Raw genomic sequence first — 19,322 nt, forward strand, 5'->3', positions numbered from 1 at the left:
AAATGCTATAATACAGTTATCATTATTCCTTATGTTTTTGACTTTGTCGCATAGTCTATGTTTTCAAAACTGATGACATACAAAAATTAAATATGTTCTAGTTTCCTATTATTTTATTTTTCTCAACAAGGTTACGGTACTTGGATGCTTTACTATATACTATCAACAATTAAAATATTGACATAAGGTTGTTCCAGATGACTTGCTTTTAGTAAAATAATGTCCAGTCCGGATGAGTTATTCGCCAATTACTCCTCTTTCAGTACTCCAGATGGCAAACAAAATGATGGCTAAATGGGTTAGAATTTGCAAAAGGCAACCTAAATTAAACTCATGTGAAAAGTTCATGCAAAATGAGTACAAAGGACAGTTTATCTGTAATCCCTCTTTTAATTAGAGAGACTGTTTCCAGAGAAGGAGACTGACTCCATCCAGAATTGAGTGGGTAAGTAGTGTAGTTCTTGTGAAAGTACACATGTTCGGTGTGTAGCAGAACAGTATTAGCATGGAGAATTCTTTACTGTACCATGGGATAACCACTTGAAATGCAGCAAATAATTGATAGTGACAATTTATTAGAGTAATTATTTACAGGAAAAGAATATCGCAGACCAGAGAACTTCAGAAACCAATACTGGAGGTCTCAGTGTAAATAAGAAACAGAACTTTAAGTAAATCTGGATTGGCTAGTAGTGATGAGGGAGTGCGCTCATTGCTCAAGATTTCCGAGCATGCTCGTGTTTTATGTTTGTATTCCCACAGCTGCATGATTGTATCAACCAAATACCCTTGCCTTGCGCAGGCGTGTACTATGGAGGACAGAGAATGAACTTCAATCCAATATTGCAGCCAGCATGCAGCCAGCGGGTAAGGAAAGGGTGAATCAAACACCCGAAAACCCCGCCCTATGGCTGAAAATTGTTCCCTCCAAATTCAGGTGACAGAGTCCCTTTAAGGGTACTTAAACCACAGCGCCATTAATTAATGGCGCTGTGGAAAAAGTGAATAGCGCCCCCAGAGTTGGTTTTTTTCTGGGGTCTCAGTTGCCGGGGGTAGCCGAGACCCCAGAGAACATGATTCGGGTTTTTTTTACTGACCCCTGGTTTGCGATTGCCAGTAATTAACTGTTTACCGGCTGTCGCATTTAATTTCTCTGTCCTCCAATGTGATCGCACATCAGAGGACAGAGAAATGGGGTCCCCAACAGCCCCACAATACCCACCTGTCTGCCCCGGAGCTCCTCGTGGCTCCCGATGGGCGCCGACATCTTGTTCCGGCCAAAAAATGGTGGGCGCATGCGCCCGCTGGCCGGCACCCGGAAGATCTCTGGGGTCTCGGCTGCCAGGGGTAGCCGAGACCCCAAAGAACATGATCGGGGTCGGTTTTTACCGACCCCTGTTTTGCGATAGCTGGTGATTAACTGTTTACCAGCGGCCACAAAAAAAAGCTATGTGTCATTCTCTGTCCTCTGATGTGATTGCACATCAGAGGACAGAGAAATAGGGGGATTGGGGGACTCTGTTATACTTACCGGTGTCCCTGGGTCATCCTGCGTCCCCTCCTGCCTGCCAGCTTCTTCATCCAGTAAGAAAATGGCGGGCACATGCACAGTGCGCCCGCCTTGATCTGCCGGCTGGCAGCTAGAGGAGTTGGGGCTAAATTTAGGGTTAGGGTTAGGGTTGGGGCTAAACTTAGGGTTAGGGTTAGGGTTGGGGCTAAATTTAGGGTTAGGTTTGGGGCTAAATTTAGGGTTAGGGTTGGGCGAAATTTATGGTTAGGGCTAGGGTTAGGGTTAGGCTTCTTTCACACTTGGGTCGGTACGGGGCCGTCGCAATGCGTTGGCCCGACGTACCAACGCACGTTGTGAAAATTGTGCACAACGTGGGCAGTGGATGCAGTTTTTCAATGCATCCGCTGCCCAGTCTATGTCCTGGGGAGGAGGAGGTGGAGTTACGGCCTCGCATGCGCGGTCGGAAATGGCGGACTCGACGTACAAAAAAAAGTTACATTGAACGTTTTTTTGTGATGACGGTCCGCCAAAACACAATGGATCCAGTGCACGATGGACGTGATGTGTAGCCATCCGTCACGATCCATCGGCAATTCAAGTCTATGGGCAAAAACCGCATCCTGCGGGCACATTTGCAGGATCCGTTTTTAGTCCAAAATGACGGATGCCACACCACACAAGTGTGAAAGTAGCCTTAGGGCTAGGGTTAGCGCTAGGGTTAGGGTTGGGGCTAAAGTTAGGGCTAGGGTTAGGGTTAGGGTTGGGGCTAAAGTTAGGGCTAGGGTTAGGGTTGGGGCTAAAGTTAGGGCTAGGGTTGGGGCTAAAGTTAGGGTTAGAGTTGGGATTAGTGTTAGGGTTTGGATTAGGGTTGGTATTAGGGTTAGGGTTGGCATTAGGGTTACGCTTGGGATTAGGGTTAGGTTTGGGATTAGGGTTAAGGTTAGGGATGGGATTAGGGTTAGGGGTGTATTGGGATTAGGGTTAGGTTTGAGGTTAGGGTTGAGATTAGGATTAGGGGTGTGTTGGATTTAGGGTTTTGATTAGGGTTATGGTTAGGGTTGAGATTAGGGTTGTTTTGGGGTTAGGGTTGTGATTATCGCTAGGGTTGTGATTAGGATTATGGATCGGGTTGGGATTAGGGTTAGGGGTGTGTTGGGGTTAGGGTTGGAGTTAGAATTAGGGGGTTTCCACTGTTTAGGTACATCAGGGGGTCTCCAAACACTACAGCCAATTTTGCGCTCAAAAAGTCAAATGGTGCTCCCTCCCTACTGACCTCTGCCGTGCACCCAAACAGTGGTTTACCCCCACATATGCAGCATCAGGGTACTCGGGATAAATTGGACAACAACTTTTGGGGTCCAATTTCTCCTGTTACCCTTGTGAAAATAAAATCTTGGGGGCTAAAAAATCTTTTTTGTGAAATTTTTTTTTTTAATTTTCACGACTCTGCATTATAAACTTCTGTAAAGCACTTGGGCAATCAAAGTTCTCAACACACATTAAGATAAGTTCCTTGTCGGGTCTAGTTTCCAAAATGGGGTCATTTGTGGGGGTTTCTACTGTTTAGGTACATCAGGGGCTCTGCAAACGCAACATAATGCCCGCAGACCATTCTATCAAAGTCTGCATTCCAAAACGGCACTCCTTCCCTTCCGAGTTCTGCCATGCGCCCAAACAGTGGTCCCCCCTACATATGAGGTATCAGCCTACTCAGGACAAATTGAACAACTGTTGGGATCCAATTTCTCTTGTTGCCCTTGTGAAAATAAAAACTTTGGGGTTAAAAAATCTTTTTTGTGGAAAAAAAAATATTTTTTATTTTCATGACTCTGCATTTTAAACCTCTGTGAAGCACTTGGGCATTCAAAGTTCTCACCACACATCTAGATAAGATCCTTGGGGGTTCTAGTTTCCAAAATAGGGTCACTTGTGGGGGATTTCTACTGTTTAGGTACATCAGGGGCTCTGCAAATGCAACATAACGCCCACAGACCATTCTATCAAAGTCTGCATTCCAAAACGGGACTCCCTCCCTTCCGAGCTCTGCCATGCGCCCAAACAGTGGGCCCCCCCCCCACATATGGGGTATCAGCCTACTCAGCATAAATTGCACAATAAATTTTGGGGTCCAATGTCTCCTGTTACCCTTGTGAAAGTACAAATTTGGGGGTGAAAATATAATTTTTGTGGAAAAAATATGATTTTTTTATTTTCATGGCTCTACATTATAAACTTCTGTGAAGCAGTTGGGGTTCATAGTGCTCACCACACATCTAGATATGCTCTTTTGGGGGGCTAGTTTCCAAAATGGGGTCACTTGTGGGGGATTTCTACTGTTTAGGTACATCAGGAGCTCTGCAAATGCAACATGACGCCCGCAGACCATCACATCAAAGTCTGCATTCCAAGCGGCGCTCCTTCCCTCCCGAGCCCCGATGGGTGCCCAAACAGTGCCCCCCCCACATATGGGGTATCAACATACTCAGGACAAACTGGTCAACAGATTTTGTGGTCCAATGTCTCCTGTTACCCTTGAGAAAATAAAAAATTGCAGGCTAAAAAATCATTTTTGAGGAAAAAAAGGATTTTTTATTTTTACGGCTGTACTTTATACATTTCTGTGAAGCGTTTTGGGGTTTAAAGTGCTCACCACACATCTGGATAAGTTCCTTAAGGGGTCTAGTTTCCAAAATGGGGTCAATTGTGGGGGGTTTCTACTGTTTAGGCACATCAGGGGCTCTCCAAACTCGACATGGCGTCCGATCTCAATTCCAGCCAATTTTACATTGAAAAAGTAAAGCGGCGCTCCATCTCTTCCAAGCTCTGTGGTGCGCCCAAACAGTGGTTTACCCCCACATATGGGGTATCAACGTACTCAGGAGAAATTGCACAACAACTTTTGTGGTCTAATTTGTCCTGTTACCCTTGTGAAAATAAGAATTTGTTGGCGAAAATATCATTTTTGTGTAAACAAATGCGATTTTTTATTTTCACGGCTCTAGGTTATAAACTTCTGTGAAGCACTTGGGGGTTCAAAGTGCTCACCACACATCTGGATAAGTTCCTTAAGGGGTCTAGTTTCCAAAATGGTGTCACTTGTGGAGCGTTTCCATTGTTTAGGCACATCAGGGGCTCTCTAAACATGACATGGAATCCAATCTCAATTCCAGCCAATTCTGCATTGAAAAAGTCAAACGGCGCTCCTTCTCTTCCAAGCTCTGCGGTGTTTTTACACTTGTGAAAATGAAAAAAAATAGTTCTGAAGTAAAATGTTTGCAAAAAAAAAGTTAAATGTTCAATTTTTCCTTCCACATTGTTTCAGTTCCTGTGAAGCACATTAAGGGTTAATAAACTTCTTGATTGTGGTTTTGAGCAACTTGAGGGGTGCAGTTTTTAGAATGGTGTCTCACTTGGTTATTTTCTATCATATAGACCCCTCAAAATGATTTCAAATGGGATGTGGTCCCTAAAAAAAAATGGTGTTGTAAAAATGAGAAATTGCTGGTCAACTTTTAACCCTTATAACTCCCTAACAAAAAAAAGTTGGTTCCAAAATAGTGCTGATGTAAAGTAGACATGTGGAAAATGTGAAGTGCTTCACAGAAGTTTATAATGCAGAGCCATAAAAATAAAAAATCATATTTTTTCACAAAAATGATCTTTTTGCCCCCAATTTTTTATTTTTCCAAGGGTAAGAGAAAAAATTAGACCACAAAAGTTGTTGTGCAATTTGTCCTGAGTACGCTGATACCCCATATGTGGGGGTAAACCACTGTTTGGGCACATGGCTGAGCTCGGAAGGGAAGGAGCGCCGTTTGACTTCTCAATGCAAAATTGACAGGAATTAAGATGGGACACCATGTTGAGTTTGGAGAGCCACTGATGTGCCTGAACATTGAAACCCCCCACAAGTGACACCATTTTGGAAAGTAGACCCCTACGGAACTTATCTAGATGTGTGGTGAGCACTTTGACCCACCAAGTGCTTTACAGAAGTTTATAATGCAGGGCCGTAAAATAAAATATTTTTTCACAAAAATGAATTTTTCGCCCCCCATTTTTTATTTTCCCAAGGGTACCAAAAGAGATTGTACCCCAAAAGTTGTGCAGTTTGTCTTGAGTACGCTGATACCCCACATGTGGGGGTAAACCACTATTTGGGCGCATGGCAGAGCTCGGAAGGGAAGGAGTGCAATTTGACTTTACAATGCAAAATTGACTGGAATTGAGATAGGACACCATGTTGCATTTGGAGAGCCCCTGATGTGCCTAAACATTGAAACCCCCACAAGTGACACCATTTTGGAAAGTAGACCCCCTAAGGAACTTATCTAGATGTGATGTGAGAGCTTTGATCCCCCAAGTATTTCACTACAATTTATAACGCAGAGCCGTGAAAATAAAAATTCTTTTTTTTTCCACAAAAATTATTTTTTAGCCCAAAGTCTTGTATTTTTACAAGGGTAGCAGGAGAAATTGGACCCCAAAAATTGTTGTCCAATTTGTCCTGAGTATGCAGATACCTGATATGTGGGGGAGAACCACCGTTTGGGCACATGGCAGAGCTTGAAAGGGAAGGAGCGCCATTTGAAATGCAGACTTAGATGAATTGGTCTGCAGGCATCATGTTGCATTTGAAGAGCCCCTGATGTACCTAAACAGTAGAAACCTCCCACAATTGACCCCATTTTGGAAACTAGACTCCCAAGGAACTTATCTAGATGTGTTGTGAGAACTTTGAACCCCCAAGTGTTTCACTACAGTTTATAACGCAGAGCCGTGAAAATAAAAAATAATTTTTTTCCCACAAAAATGGGTTTTTAACCCCCCAAATTTTTATTTTCCCAAGAGTAACAAGAGAAACTGGACCACAAAAGTTGTTGTCCAATTTGTCCTGAGTACACTGATACCCAATATCTTGGGGAAAACCCCTGCTTGGGCACATGGGAGAGCTCGGAAGGGAACGAGCACTGTTTTACTTTTTGAACGCAGAATTGGCTTGAATTGTGATCAGACGCCATGTCGCGTTTGGAGAGCCCTGATGTGCCTAAGTAGTGGAAACCCCCAATTGTAACTGAAACCCTAACCCAAACACACCCCTAACCCTAATCCCAACCACACCCCTAACCCCAACCACATCCCTAACCCCAACACACCCCTAACCCTAATCCCAACCCTAACCACACCCCTATCGCCAGCACACCCCCAACCCTAACTCTAACTTTAGCCCCAGCCCTAATCCTAACTTTAGCCCCAGCCCTAATTGTAGCTCCAACCCTAGCCCTAACCCTAGCCCTAACCCTAGCCCTAATCCTAGCCCTAACCCTAGCCCTAACCCTAACCCTTACCCTAGCCCTAACCCTAGCACTAACCCTACTGGGAAAATGGAAATAAATACATTTTTTTAATTTTATTATTTTTCTCTAACTAAGGGGGTGATGAAGGGGGGTTTGATTTACTTTTATAGCGGGTTTTTAAGCGGATTTCTATGATTGGCAGCTGTCACACACTAAAAGACGCTTTTTATTGCAAAAAATAGTTTTTGCGTCTCCATATTTTGAGAGCTATAATTTTTCCATATTTTGGTCCACAGAGTCACGTGAGGTCTTGTTTTTTGCGGGACAAGTTGACATTTGTATTGGTAACAATTTCGGGCTCGTGACATTTTTTGATCACTTTTTATTCAAATTTTTGTGAGGCAGAATGACCAAAAACCAGCTATTCATGAATTTCTTTTGTGGGGGGGCGTTTATACTGTTCCATGTTTGGTAAAATTGATAAAGCAGTTATATTCTTCGGGTCAGTACGATTACAGCAATACCTAATTTGTATCATTTTCAATGTTTTAGCGCTTTTATTCGATAAAAACAATTTTTTAGAAAAAATAATTATTTTTGCATCTCTTTATTCTGAGGACTATAACTTTTTTATTTTTTTGCTAATGATGCTCTATGGCTGCTCATTTTTTGCGGGACAAGATGATGTTTTCAGCGGTACCATTGATATTTATATCCATCTTTTTGATCGCGTGTTATTTCACTTTTTGTTCGGCGGTTTGATAATAAAGCGTAATTTTTTGCCTTTTTTACGGTGTTCACTGAAGGGGTTAACTACTGGGACACTTTTATAGGTCGGGTCGTTACGGACGCGGCGATACTAAATATGTGTACTTATTGTTTTTTTTATTTAGGTAAAGAAATTATTTATGGGAACAATATTTTTTTATTTTATTTAGGAATTATTATTTATTTTTTTTACACATCTAAATATTTTTTTTTAACATTATCACATTGTCCCAGGGGGGACATCACTATATAGTGATAGATCGCTGATCTGACACTTTGCAGAGCACTGTGTCAGATCAGCGATTTGACGTGCACTGCTCCAGGCTTACAGGATCCTGCTCTGAGCAGGCATTTGTAAGCCACCTCCCTGCAGGACCCGGAAGTAGCCCCACGGCCATTTTGGATCTGGGGCCTGCAGCAAGTAGATGCTTGGTACAAGGTGAGCACATCACCTTGTACCAAGGGTCTCAGGGAAGCCCTCAGGGAGCCCCCTCCTTGCGCGATGCTTCTCTATGCCCCCGGAATTCTGCGATCATGTTTGATCGCAGTGTGCCGGGGGTTAATGTTCCAGGAGCGGTCCATGACTGCTCCTGGCACATAGTGCCAGATGTCAGCTGCGATAGTCAGCTGACACATGGCCACGATCGGCCCCATTTCCCTCGTGAGTGTGGCCGATTTCATATGATGTAAGGTTGGGGATAAATGGTCATGACATAAAACCGCAAAAAAAATCTTCGTCAGCATTCTCCATCACAGTGTTCCCTTTTTCTGTATGGATGGCACTAGAAATCCTTTGTGTACAAGACAGGCTCAATTAACAGAATTAAGTCCCAGGTCACCTCGACGGGATAGTACGTCATATGGGATTAAAGGGTTAAGCCTCCACTTGCCATAGCAAGACCATCAGCACCTCATGACTGTATTTCTAGGGAAATGTTGGGTGAGGGAACTAAACCATCATCCGAGACCAAATCACTTATATTCCACTGTAGTAATTGACAGCTTTCAAATTTGGGGGCTATTGCAGGAGAAATGTGCAATGCAGATAAACTACAATGTTTAAATCTTATGCTTTCTTCAAGTCATATTAAACTTTTCCTGCCGCAGCCCAATTTTACTTTTTATTTCTTTCACCCTACTTCCAAGAGCCATAGCAAAACTATTAAAGTATATAAATATAAGTGTTCATTATTGCCTATATTAGGCATCTAATATCTGTTTTTTGGAGTGCCTCATAGCTTAGTATAAACTTTCAGAAAGCTATATTTAAAAGTATCTTATTTAAAAAAAAAACTAAATTTTCCATCAGCATACTTGACCATATAAATCAGCGTTGGCTTAATGGCTTGAGCCACCTCCATGCATCCCATATCCTGTAACTCTGTAAGTCTCACATGGTTCTTATTGACAGCTCAAGACATAACATGTTATTTTATATTTCAAAAGGCAAAGAGTACACAAATTTCATGATTTGAAGGTGGAGCACTTAACATTTTAATGTGTATTTCTATGGATTGACTAGGTGCTTAGAATGTGCAAGCAATAGGGAAGCCAGCTAATACAATTAACAAACATCACACATCTGACAAATTTCATATCCCTTGCTGAATATCTGTCTAAATTTGCATTGGTGTGCATTTGAATTATCAATGCGAAGAAAATGCAAGCGAAAATAATCTTTTGCTGTGATTATATTTTTAACTGAGGAAAAGCTGTTGCTACATCATTCTGCATGACAGGACAGACGAAGTAATTTAAAAAGTTTTCAACAGGTAGAAGAACATTTTCAGGATGATATTTCTGTGGATGGGACTTTAACCCCTTCAGCCCCAAGCCTATTTTCACCTTCATGACCAGTCCATATATTACAAATCCGACTGCTGTCAATTTATGTGGTAACAACTATGGAATGCTTCAACGCTACTCAAATGCTATTTAATGATATTGGTCAAATTTGTTCTATATTACTTGTCTTTATTTGTGAAAATATCAGAAAATTGTCAAAAATTTAGAAAATTTTGCAATTTTCAAACTTTTAATTTTTATGCTCTTAAACCAGAGCGGTATGTCGCACAGAATAATTAATAAATGACATTTCCCACATGACTATTTTATATCAGCACAATTTGTGAAAGATAATGTTTTTTGTTAGGAAATTGGAAGGGTTAAAAGGTGACCAGCTATTTCTCATTTTTCCAACAATATTTACAAATCCATTTATTTAGGGACCACATAACATTTGAAATGACTTTAAAGGGCCTATATGACAGAAAATACCAAACAGTGACTCCATTATAAAAACTGAACCCTTCAAACTCCTCAAAACCACATTTAATAAGTTTTAGTAACCCTTCAGGTGCGTCACAACAATTAATGGAATATGGAAGGAAACAATGAACATTTAACTTTTTTTTTACAAAAAATGTTAATTTAGATCCAAATTGTATTTTCACAGGGATAACAGGAGAAAAATGGACATTAAAATTTGTTGTGAAATTTCCCCTGAGTACGCAGATACACAATACACAAAGCCGGGACCAGCTGCTTGGAAAGAATCACCAAACCGCGCGCCTTACGGCGAATTTTTGCCTGTAGGACATTATTGCAAGAGAGCTTGGCTGAGTAGATTACACAAGAAGGAAAACACACAGCAAGTCAGCAGGATCTAGGAGCAACATGGCAGATGTGACAACCTACATGGTGAGCTGCAGCATGTGCTACATGTTCACAGATCGACCAGAAGAAGAATCAAATTTCACCTGTCAGAAGTGTAGACTAGTGGTCCTTTTAGAAGAAAAGGTGCGGGGTCTGGAAGAAAGAATAGCAACTTTGAAACTCATCAAAGAGAATGAAGACTTTCTAGACAGAACAGAAGCATCTCTACTGGTCACAGAAGGTGAAAAAAGTGTCAGAGAACCTCCAAAAGCAGATGAGTGGAAGCATGTGACCAAAAGAAGCAAGAAGACCATGGAGAAATCACTAACCACACAACTGAAGAACCGATATCAAATCTTTGTAGAGGATGAAGATGGCACACCTAAGGATGAAGCAATACCAGCAAGCAAAAAAGAAAAGGGCACACAGCAACAAGTGACAGCAAAAAGTACAGCCAAGAAGCAACGAAGAGTGGTGGTGGTGGGAGACTCGCTACTGAGAGGCACAGAAGCAGCCATCTGCAGACCGGACATAACTGCAAGAGAAGTATGCTGCCTTCCAGGTGCGATGATCAAGGATGTGACCGATAGGATACCAAAGCTCTTCAACTCCAAGGACGTCCACCCATTTCTTCTGATACATGTTGGCACCAATGACACGGCAAGGAAGGACCTACCGACAATCTGCAAAGACTTTGAAGAGTTGGGGAAGAAAGTAAAGGAACTGGATGCACAGGTAGTTTTTTCTTCTATCCTTCCAGTAGACGGGCATGGCACCAGGAGATGGAACAGGATCCTTGATGCAAACAACTGGCTAAGACGGTGGTGCAGACAACAAGGATTCGGATTCCTGGACCACGGTGTGAATTACTTGTACGATGGACTCCTCGCCAGAGACGGACTACACCTCAACAAACCTGGGAAACACACATTCGCCAGAAGACTCGCTACACTCATCAGGAGGGCGTTAAACTAGAAGAAGAGGGGACGGGAAGAAAAACATTAGACTTGAACAAAGGAAATCCAGGAAAACATACTCAGAAGGGAGGTAAGAACATTTCTAAAACAATCCACAGCGAGGAGATTGGAACAAAACAAAATCCTCTAAACTGCATGCTCGCAAACGCCAGAAGCCTGACAAACAAGATGGAAGAACTAGAAGCAGAAATATCTACAGGTAACTTTGACATAGTGGGAATAACCGAGACATGGTTAGATGAAAGCTATGACTGGGCAGTTAACTTACAGGGTTACAGTCTGTTTAGAAAGGATCGTAAAAATCGGAGAGGAGGAGGGGTTTGTCTCTATGTAAAGTCTTGTCTAAAGTCCACTTTAAGGGAGGATATTAGCGAAGGAAATGAGGATGTCGAGTCCATATGGGTCGAAATTCATGGAGGGAAAAATGGCAACAAAATTCTCATTGGGGTCTGTTACAAACCCCCAAATATAACAGAAACCATGGAAAGTCTACTTCTAAAGCAGATAGATGAAGCTGCAACCCATAATGAGGTCCTGGTTATGGGGGACTTTAACTACCCGGATATTAACTGGGAAACAGAAACCTGTGAAACCCATAAAGGCAACAGGTTTCTGCTAATAACCAAGAAAAATTATCTTTCACAATTGGTGCAGAATCCAACCAGAGGAGCAGCACTTTTAGACCTAATACTATCTAATAGACCTGACAGAATAACAAATCTGCAGGTGGTCGGGCATCTAGGAAATAGCGACCACAATATTGTACAGTTTCACATGTCTTTCACTAGGGGGACTTGTCAGGGAGTCACAAAAACACTGAACTTTAGGAAGGCAAAGTTTGACCAGCTTAGAGATGCCCTTAATCTGGTAGACTGGGACAATATCCTCAGAAATAAGAATACAGATAATAAATGGGAAATGTTTAAGAACATCCTAAATAGGCACTGTAAGCAGTTTATACCTTGTGGGAATAAAAGGACTAGAAATAGGAAAAACCCAATGTGGCTAAACAAAGAAGTAAGACAGGCAATTAACAGTAAAAAGAAAGCATTTGCACTACTAAAGCAGGATGGCACCATTGAAGCTCTAAAAAACTATAGGGAGAAAAATACTTTATCTAAAAAACTAATTAAAGCTGCCAAAAAGGAAACAGAGAAGCACATTGCTAAGGAGAGTAAAACTAATCCCAAACTGTTCTTCAACTATATCAATAGTAAAAGAATAAAAACTGAAAATGTAGGCCCCTTAAAAAATAGTGAGGAAAGAATGGTTGTAGATGACGAGGAAAAAGCTAACATATTAAACACCTTCTTCTCCACGGTATTCACGGTGGAAAATGAAATGCTAGGTGAAATCCCAAGAAACAATGAAAACCCTATATTAAGGGTCACCAATCTAACCCAAGAAGAGGTGCGAAACCGGCTAAATAAGATTAAAATAGATAAATCTCCGGGTCCGGATGGCATACACCCACGAGTACTAAGAGAACTAAGTAATGTAATAGATAAACCATTATTTCTTATTTTTAGGGACTCTATAGCGACAGGGTCTGTTCCGCAGGATTGGCGCATAGCAAATGTGGTGCCAATATTCAAAAAGGGCTCTAAAAGTGAACCTGGAAATTATAGGCCAGTAAGTCTAACCTCTATTGTTGGTAAAATATTTGAAGGGTTTCTGAGGGATGTTATTCTGGATTATCTCAATGAGAATAACTGTTTAACTCCATATCAGCATGGGTTTATGAGAAATCGCTCCTGTCAAACCAATCTAATCAGTTTTTATGAAGAGGTAAGCTATAGGCTGGACCACGGTGAGTCATTGGACGTGGTATATCTCGATTTTTCCAAAGCGTTTGATACCGTGCCGCACAAGAGGTTGGTACACAAAATGAGAATGCTTGGTCTGGGGGAAATTGTGTGTAAATGGGTTAGTAACTGGCTTAGTGATAGAAAGCAGAGGGTGGTTATAAATGGTATAGTCTCTAACTGGGTCGCTGTGACCAGTGGGGTACCGCAGGGGTCGGTATTGGGACCTGTTCTCTTCAACATATTCATTAATGATCTAGTAGAAGGTTTACACAGTAAAATATCAATATTTGCAGATGATACAAAACTATGTAAAGCAGTTAATACAAGAGAAGATAGTATTCTGCTACAGATGGATCTGGATAAGTTGGAAACCTGGGCTGAAAGGTGGCAGATGAGGTTTAACAATGATAAATGTAAGGTTATACACATGGGAAGAAGGAATCAATGTCACCATTACACACTGAATGGGAAACCACTGGGTAAATCTGACAGGGAGAAGGACTTGGGGATCCTAGTTAATGATAAACTTACCTGGAGCAGCCAGTGCCAGGCAGCAGCTGCCAAGGCAAACAGGATCATGGGGTGCATTAAAAGAGGTCTGGATACACATGATGAGAGCATTATACTGCCTCTGTACAAATCCCTAGTTAGACCGCACATGGAGTACTGTGTCCAGTTTTGGGCACCGGTGCTCAGGAAGGATATAATGGAACTAGAGAGAGTACAAAGGAGGGCAACAAAATTAATAAAGGGGATGGGAGAACTACAATACCCAGATAGATTAGCGAAATTAGGATTATTTAGTCTAGAAAAAAGACGACTGAGGGGCGATCTAATAACCATGTATAAGTATATAAGGGGACAATACAAATATCTCGCTGAGGATCTGTTTATACCAAGGAAGGCGACGGGCACAAGGGGGCATTCTTTGCGTCTGGAGGAGAGAAGGTTTTTCCACCAACATAGAAGAGGATTCTTTACTGTTAGGGCAGTGAGAATCTGGAATTGCTTGCCTGAGGAGGTGGTGATGGCGAACTCAGTCGAGGGGTTCAAGAGAGGCCTGGATGTCTTCCTGGAGCAGAACAATATTGTATCATACAATTAGGTTCTGTAGAAGGACGTAGATCTGGGGATTTATTATGATGGAATATAGGCTGAACTGGATGGACAAATGTCTTTTTTCGGCCTTACTAACTATGTTACTATGTTACTATGTTACAATTTGTAGGGGAAAACTACGGTTTGTGCACACTGCAGAACTCAGATTGGAACTGAAACTGACCACATATGACCAATTTTTTTAAACGAGACCCCTCAAGGACCTTATTTAGATGTGCGGTGAGCATGTCAAACTCCCAGGTGATTCACAGAAATGTATAACGTTGAGCTGAGAAAATGAAAAATCAAATTTTTCCCACAAAAATGTTCTTTTAGCCCAATTTTTTTAATTTTTGAAAGGTTAACAATAGAGATTGTAACATAATTTCTCCTGAGTACGCCGGTACCCTGTATGTGAGGGAAATCTACTGATTGTGCGCATTGCAGGGCTTGAAAGGGAAGAAGCGCTATTTGACTTTTTCAACACAAAATTTGGTGAAATCATTAGCGGATGCCATGTCACATTTGGCGAAGTCCTCATGTGCCTAAACAGTGGAAACCCCCCATAAGTTACTACATTTTGGAAACCTGACCCCTCAAGGAATGTATCTAGATATGTGGTAAGCACCTTGAACGTTGAGCTGTGAAAATAAAAATACATTTTTTCTACACAAATGTTCTTTTCACCCAAATTTTTTTTTATTTTCACAAGAGTAAAAGGAGGAATTGCGCATTACTATTTGTTGTGCAATTTCTCATGAGCACACTGGTCAAAAACTACTTTTATTCAAAGCTCAAAAGGGAAGAAGCGCTATATTGGAGTTCAAATTATCCTGGAATGGTTGAGGATGCCAAGTCACATTGACAGAGCCATTGAGGTGCCAGAACAGCACCTGGACCCCTGGAAGTGACATCATTTTACAAACTACACTTCTCAGTGAATGCATCTAGGGGTGCAGTGATCATGTTGACACCACATGTGCCTCACAGAAATGTATACCATTTGGCGGTGAAGAAAGAATAATTACATATTTACCACTAAAATGTTGTACATCATTTTTTCCATTTATTTATTACTAATGTAAATAAATTAATAGAAATAAATACATAGGGTCCCCCCTATTTTTAATAACCAGCTGAGGGAAAGCCAACAGCAGGGACTAATATTCTGTGAATGGGCCAATAGCCCTAATGATTCTCAGGCTAATAATATAATTAATAGCCTTTACTGGTCATTATAGGGGAGACCTCTCAATAAAATTACATTAAGTCCTCCCATAATCAATAACCTGTGAACTTATTAAATGAGAAGATATCCATATCTGTCCCACAACAATCCGGATTATTTGGAGAGCAGTCACATCAGTGATGTGACTGCTCTCTGCGCCAGCTAGAACACACTGAGCAGAGCATGAGAAGCTCTGCCTGTGATCATCGGTAACCTCAATGACACCACTGCTGATCACAGGCAGGTTGCACTTCTCATGCTCCTGTCTCAGTGTGTTCTAGCTGGCTTGGAGAGCTGTTGAATCACTGATATGACTGCTCTCCAAATCATCCGGATCATTGTGGGACAGATATGGATTTTGTTCTTATCACACAAGTAAGGAATATGATGTTTTATTATTTTTTGTCTTTTATAGGGGGCATGGGCATCTATTGCACAATAATTGCAAAGTGCCAGCTCCTCTTCCATGGGTTAAGTAAGATACTTAATCAGAATAACTTCTTCCCGATTTATTAAAAGATACTGTATGAACAGTTAGCCTTTCTACACAAATAACTTGGGGATGCAAGAGATGAAGGACATGAATCTAATGTCAAACTGTATTGCTGGCATTGCGAGCCATGATTGTAGGGGCACTGTCATTGGTAGTAGCACTTTGCATTATAGCAATCTCAAGGTGGGATTCAGGTAATTTTCCACAAAGAAGAATCTGTAATCCAAATCATGGATAATACTGATGATGATTGAGACCCAAATAGGTGTGACGTGGAGGTAATGTCAGCAAAGAAGGAGAGGATAAAGTAAGTTTCTAAGCGATGAGTCGATATTTTGCCAAAAGATCTTCTGAGGAATATCTGCTCTTTCTGTGCTAAGCTTTAGAGCAGGTGATGTGATGAGTGACATGAGTGTAGGAGACCCAACAATGTCTGAAAGCGGTGGTTGTGGTTATGGTGGCAACGATTCCTATTTGTGGGCATTTCATCAGTGGGAATTCTTTCTGTGTTGCCGGTGGACCAATCTTTAGTGTACAAGCTTTGCTATTGAAAAATAAGCTGTGTATACCCTGGCACACACTTTTACCAGGAACTAGACTACAGCATCATCATATAAAACAGCATAACCTGCTCATGTGAGGAAAGCAAGACAAAATGTCAACATTTGAATAAAAGCTCAAGCTGTCCTTCTCCTCTTGATCATCTTTCTGAAAAGCACCTGCAAGTAGTGCCTTTTCGTTGGCATCAGCCCTATCATTATCTATTGCTTTCCATACTTTCCTCCTTTGACTCCAATGTGTCATCAGTTAGCCTTTTGTCGGCCTAAGAAATGTGTTTAGTCATCCATTAGTGTGAAAACTGTACTCCCACATGTTCAAGTGCCAAACTACTTAGATTGTACATATCCCAATAAAGGCCTAAGTAAGAGGCACAATATATCAAAAAAGAGAAAGCGGAAGCTTTTTGCCAATAAAAACACTTATATTTTATTAATTATAAATACATAAAATCTTTTATCAAGCCCAGTAGCAGTCAGTGGAGGTACATGTGACAGAATATACTGTCTGCATAAGGTAGATATACCATAGCAAGCCTATAGACAATCAAATGATCCTAGAGATTGCTTACACAAATTCAACAAAGACATGCCTGAATAAACATAAGGTGACGTAGTGTAGTATACAGAGGCCAACCTATATCAATTAGACACAGCAGCTAATAGATTAAGGCACATTCATAGTGCATAATGAAGATATACATACAATTTAGATCAACCTATAGAATGTCACAGTGGACAGATAGATGAATGTATATTGTATAACAAACGCCATAGTATCTAGGATATGTGGGTACCTAGGGTATGTAGAAAGCAATAGTACGCCTTAACTCTAGCAAAAAATACAAGGTGGCCTATATGGTAATAAAGTATATGGCAAAAAACTGCCTAAGGTGCTGTATTAAGGTCCTTGTGGTCCTATAATGGACCAGTCAGCACAAATGTGCAGTAGCTAGAAAGTGCGTGTAGTGCTAAAGTGCAAGGCATATGGAGAGGCAAGGGTGTATTTACCTAAGAATGCAGATTAGTAGATGGACCCCGACGCGCGTTACGCATGATGCTTCGTCCAGGGGGATAGTCACAACAACAGTGGCCATGTAAGGGTTTATATAGCGGATGTATACAGTGGTTGCAGCGGTTTGTAATGGCGCTCGCTTCAACACGCCGGCTTGGACATCACTGCCGGTCAGCATCACATGGCGCCTGTCCACTCCCCTACCCAACGCGTCAGGATAGGGGGCGGAGTCAGCCACAATAGAGACGCGTCACCACAGCAATCCGATGCCGGAAGTATCTGCGAGCGCTCACCGCAGAAGATAAACACGGCTGGGACCTAGGGGAATAGAGACCGCCTAACATAGGGGATCTCAAGCAATCGTAAAGTGAACAGTGCATCAGAAGTGCAAATGTAATGTGTGCAAATAGATTATCTGGATCACATAGATACCTGAAGGTACAATTAGTGTACAATCTATACTAATGTAAGTACAATTAAAACTAAAGTGAAATGTGCATAAGCTAAATTGCATTAAAACCTTCCTCTAGTGTTAGGGTCGTGACCGACCTGTTTTAAGTTTTAAATGCATACAAATTCTACATACATTTGTTTATTGCATCAAGACTTTTTGACTTTTTCAGGAACTTATTGTTAAACAAAATACAATAAAAAAAAATATTTTACTAAATTGTAAAATGCTCTTATTAAAATTATAACATTTGTGTTGTTGGGGTCAATTTCGACCCCGGTCTAATATAAGAGTAAAAAAACAATAATAAGTCCCAAAACTGAACTCATAAACACAATATAAACCAACAGCCCACACCCAGCTCTACCTCCAACAACTTGAGTTAGGGACTAGGGTTGAGCGACCTTGACCTTTTTAGAGTCGAGCCGTGTTTCGCGAAACCCGACTATCTTAGAAGTCGAGTCGAGTGGAATCGGCCGATTATCGCGAAAAGTCGGGTATAGACCGAAACACGAAACCCAATGCAAGTCAATGGGAGAGTATAGTCGGCAGTGAGTGGAGGCCAGGAAAACACCTACACTGCCCATTTTAATGGCAAAAACATCCATTCTTGTTACAGAAGCTTGTCAATCGTAATTTACCTTATAATAATTGGAAGGCATTTGAAATTGGGGGTCATTTGGCTAAAGTTGTGGGGGGTAGGGCTGGTTCAAGTAATTAGTGGGCCCAGGAAATCTGGACCACGTCACGGCTGTGGAGCAGGGAGAGGTAAGTATTTCAACTTTGCAAGTGCTGTGATCCTGAGCAAGCAGGGGGGGCCCACTCGTTGGCATTGGCACTGGCACAGGGCCCCTCAAAGTACAGCGGTGTGTTTGCACGGCGGGGGCGCCTCCCACCGGCAGCAACACTTTTGCGTACTATGAGAGGCCCTGTGCCAGTGACGTCGCCAACTAGTATTCCTCCCCCACCTGATGAAGGAACCTGCACTTTCATCTGCACCTTCCTCTTTGTCCCCGTGTAAGGTGGTATGGTATGCGGGAAGAGGAACCTGACTTTCAGCAGGGTCACAATCTTGTTGTGTAGCGTGCACGGGGAATGTTGCGTTATGGGTCAATGTACCAGCAGACTCATCTATCACTGGCTGGGCAATGGGCAGGATGAGGAGGAAACACAGATATAGTCCCAAAGAATAAAGTTGGCTAAATGCAGTTCAAAATTGGTAACACAGGACTAACCAGGGGGCATTGCAGTGGAGGACAACTGGAATGAGAGGCTGACACAGAGAGTAGGCCCAAATCAGTAAGTAGTTGAAATGCAGTTCAAAATTGGCAACCGTAGTAAACAGGCGGCACAGCTTTGTTCAGTGGAGGAGAACAGCAAGGAGTGGCAGACACCGATAGTAGGCCCCAACCCAACTAGTAGGCCAAATGCAGTCTAACATTAACAACTACTTAACGAGAGCCTG

Source organism: Ranitomeya imitator, chromosome 1 (genome assembly GCF_032444005.1).
Source record: "Ranitomeya imitator isolate aRanImi1 chromosome 1, aRanImi1.pri, whole genome shotgun sequence".
NCBI lineage: Eukaryota > Metazoa > Chordata > Amphibia > Anura > Dendrobatidae > Ranitomeya > Ranitomeya imitator.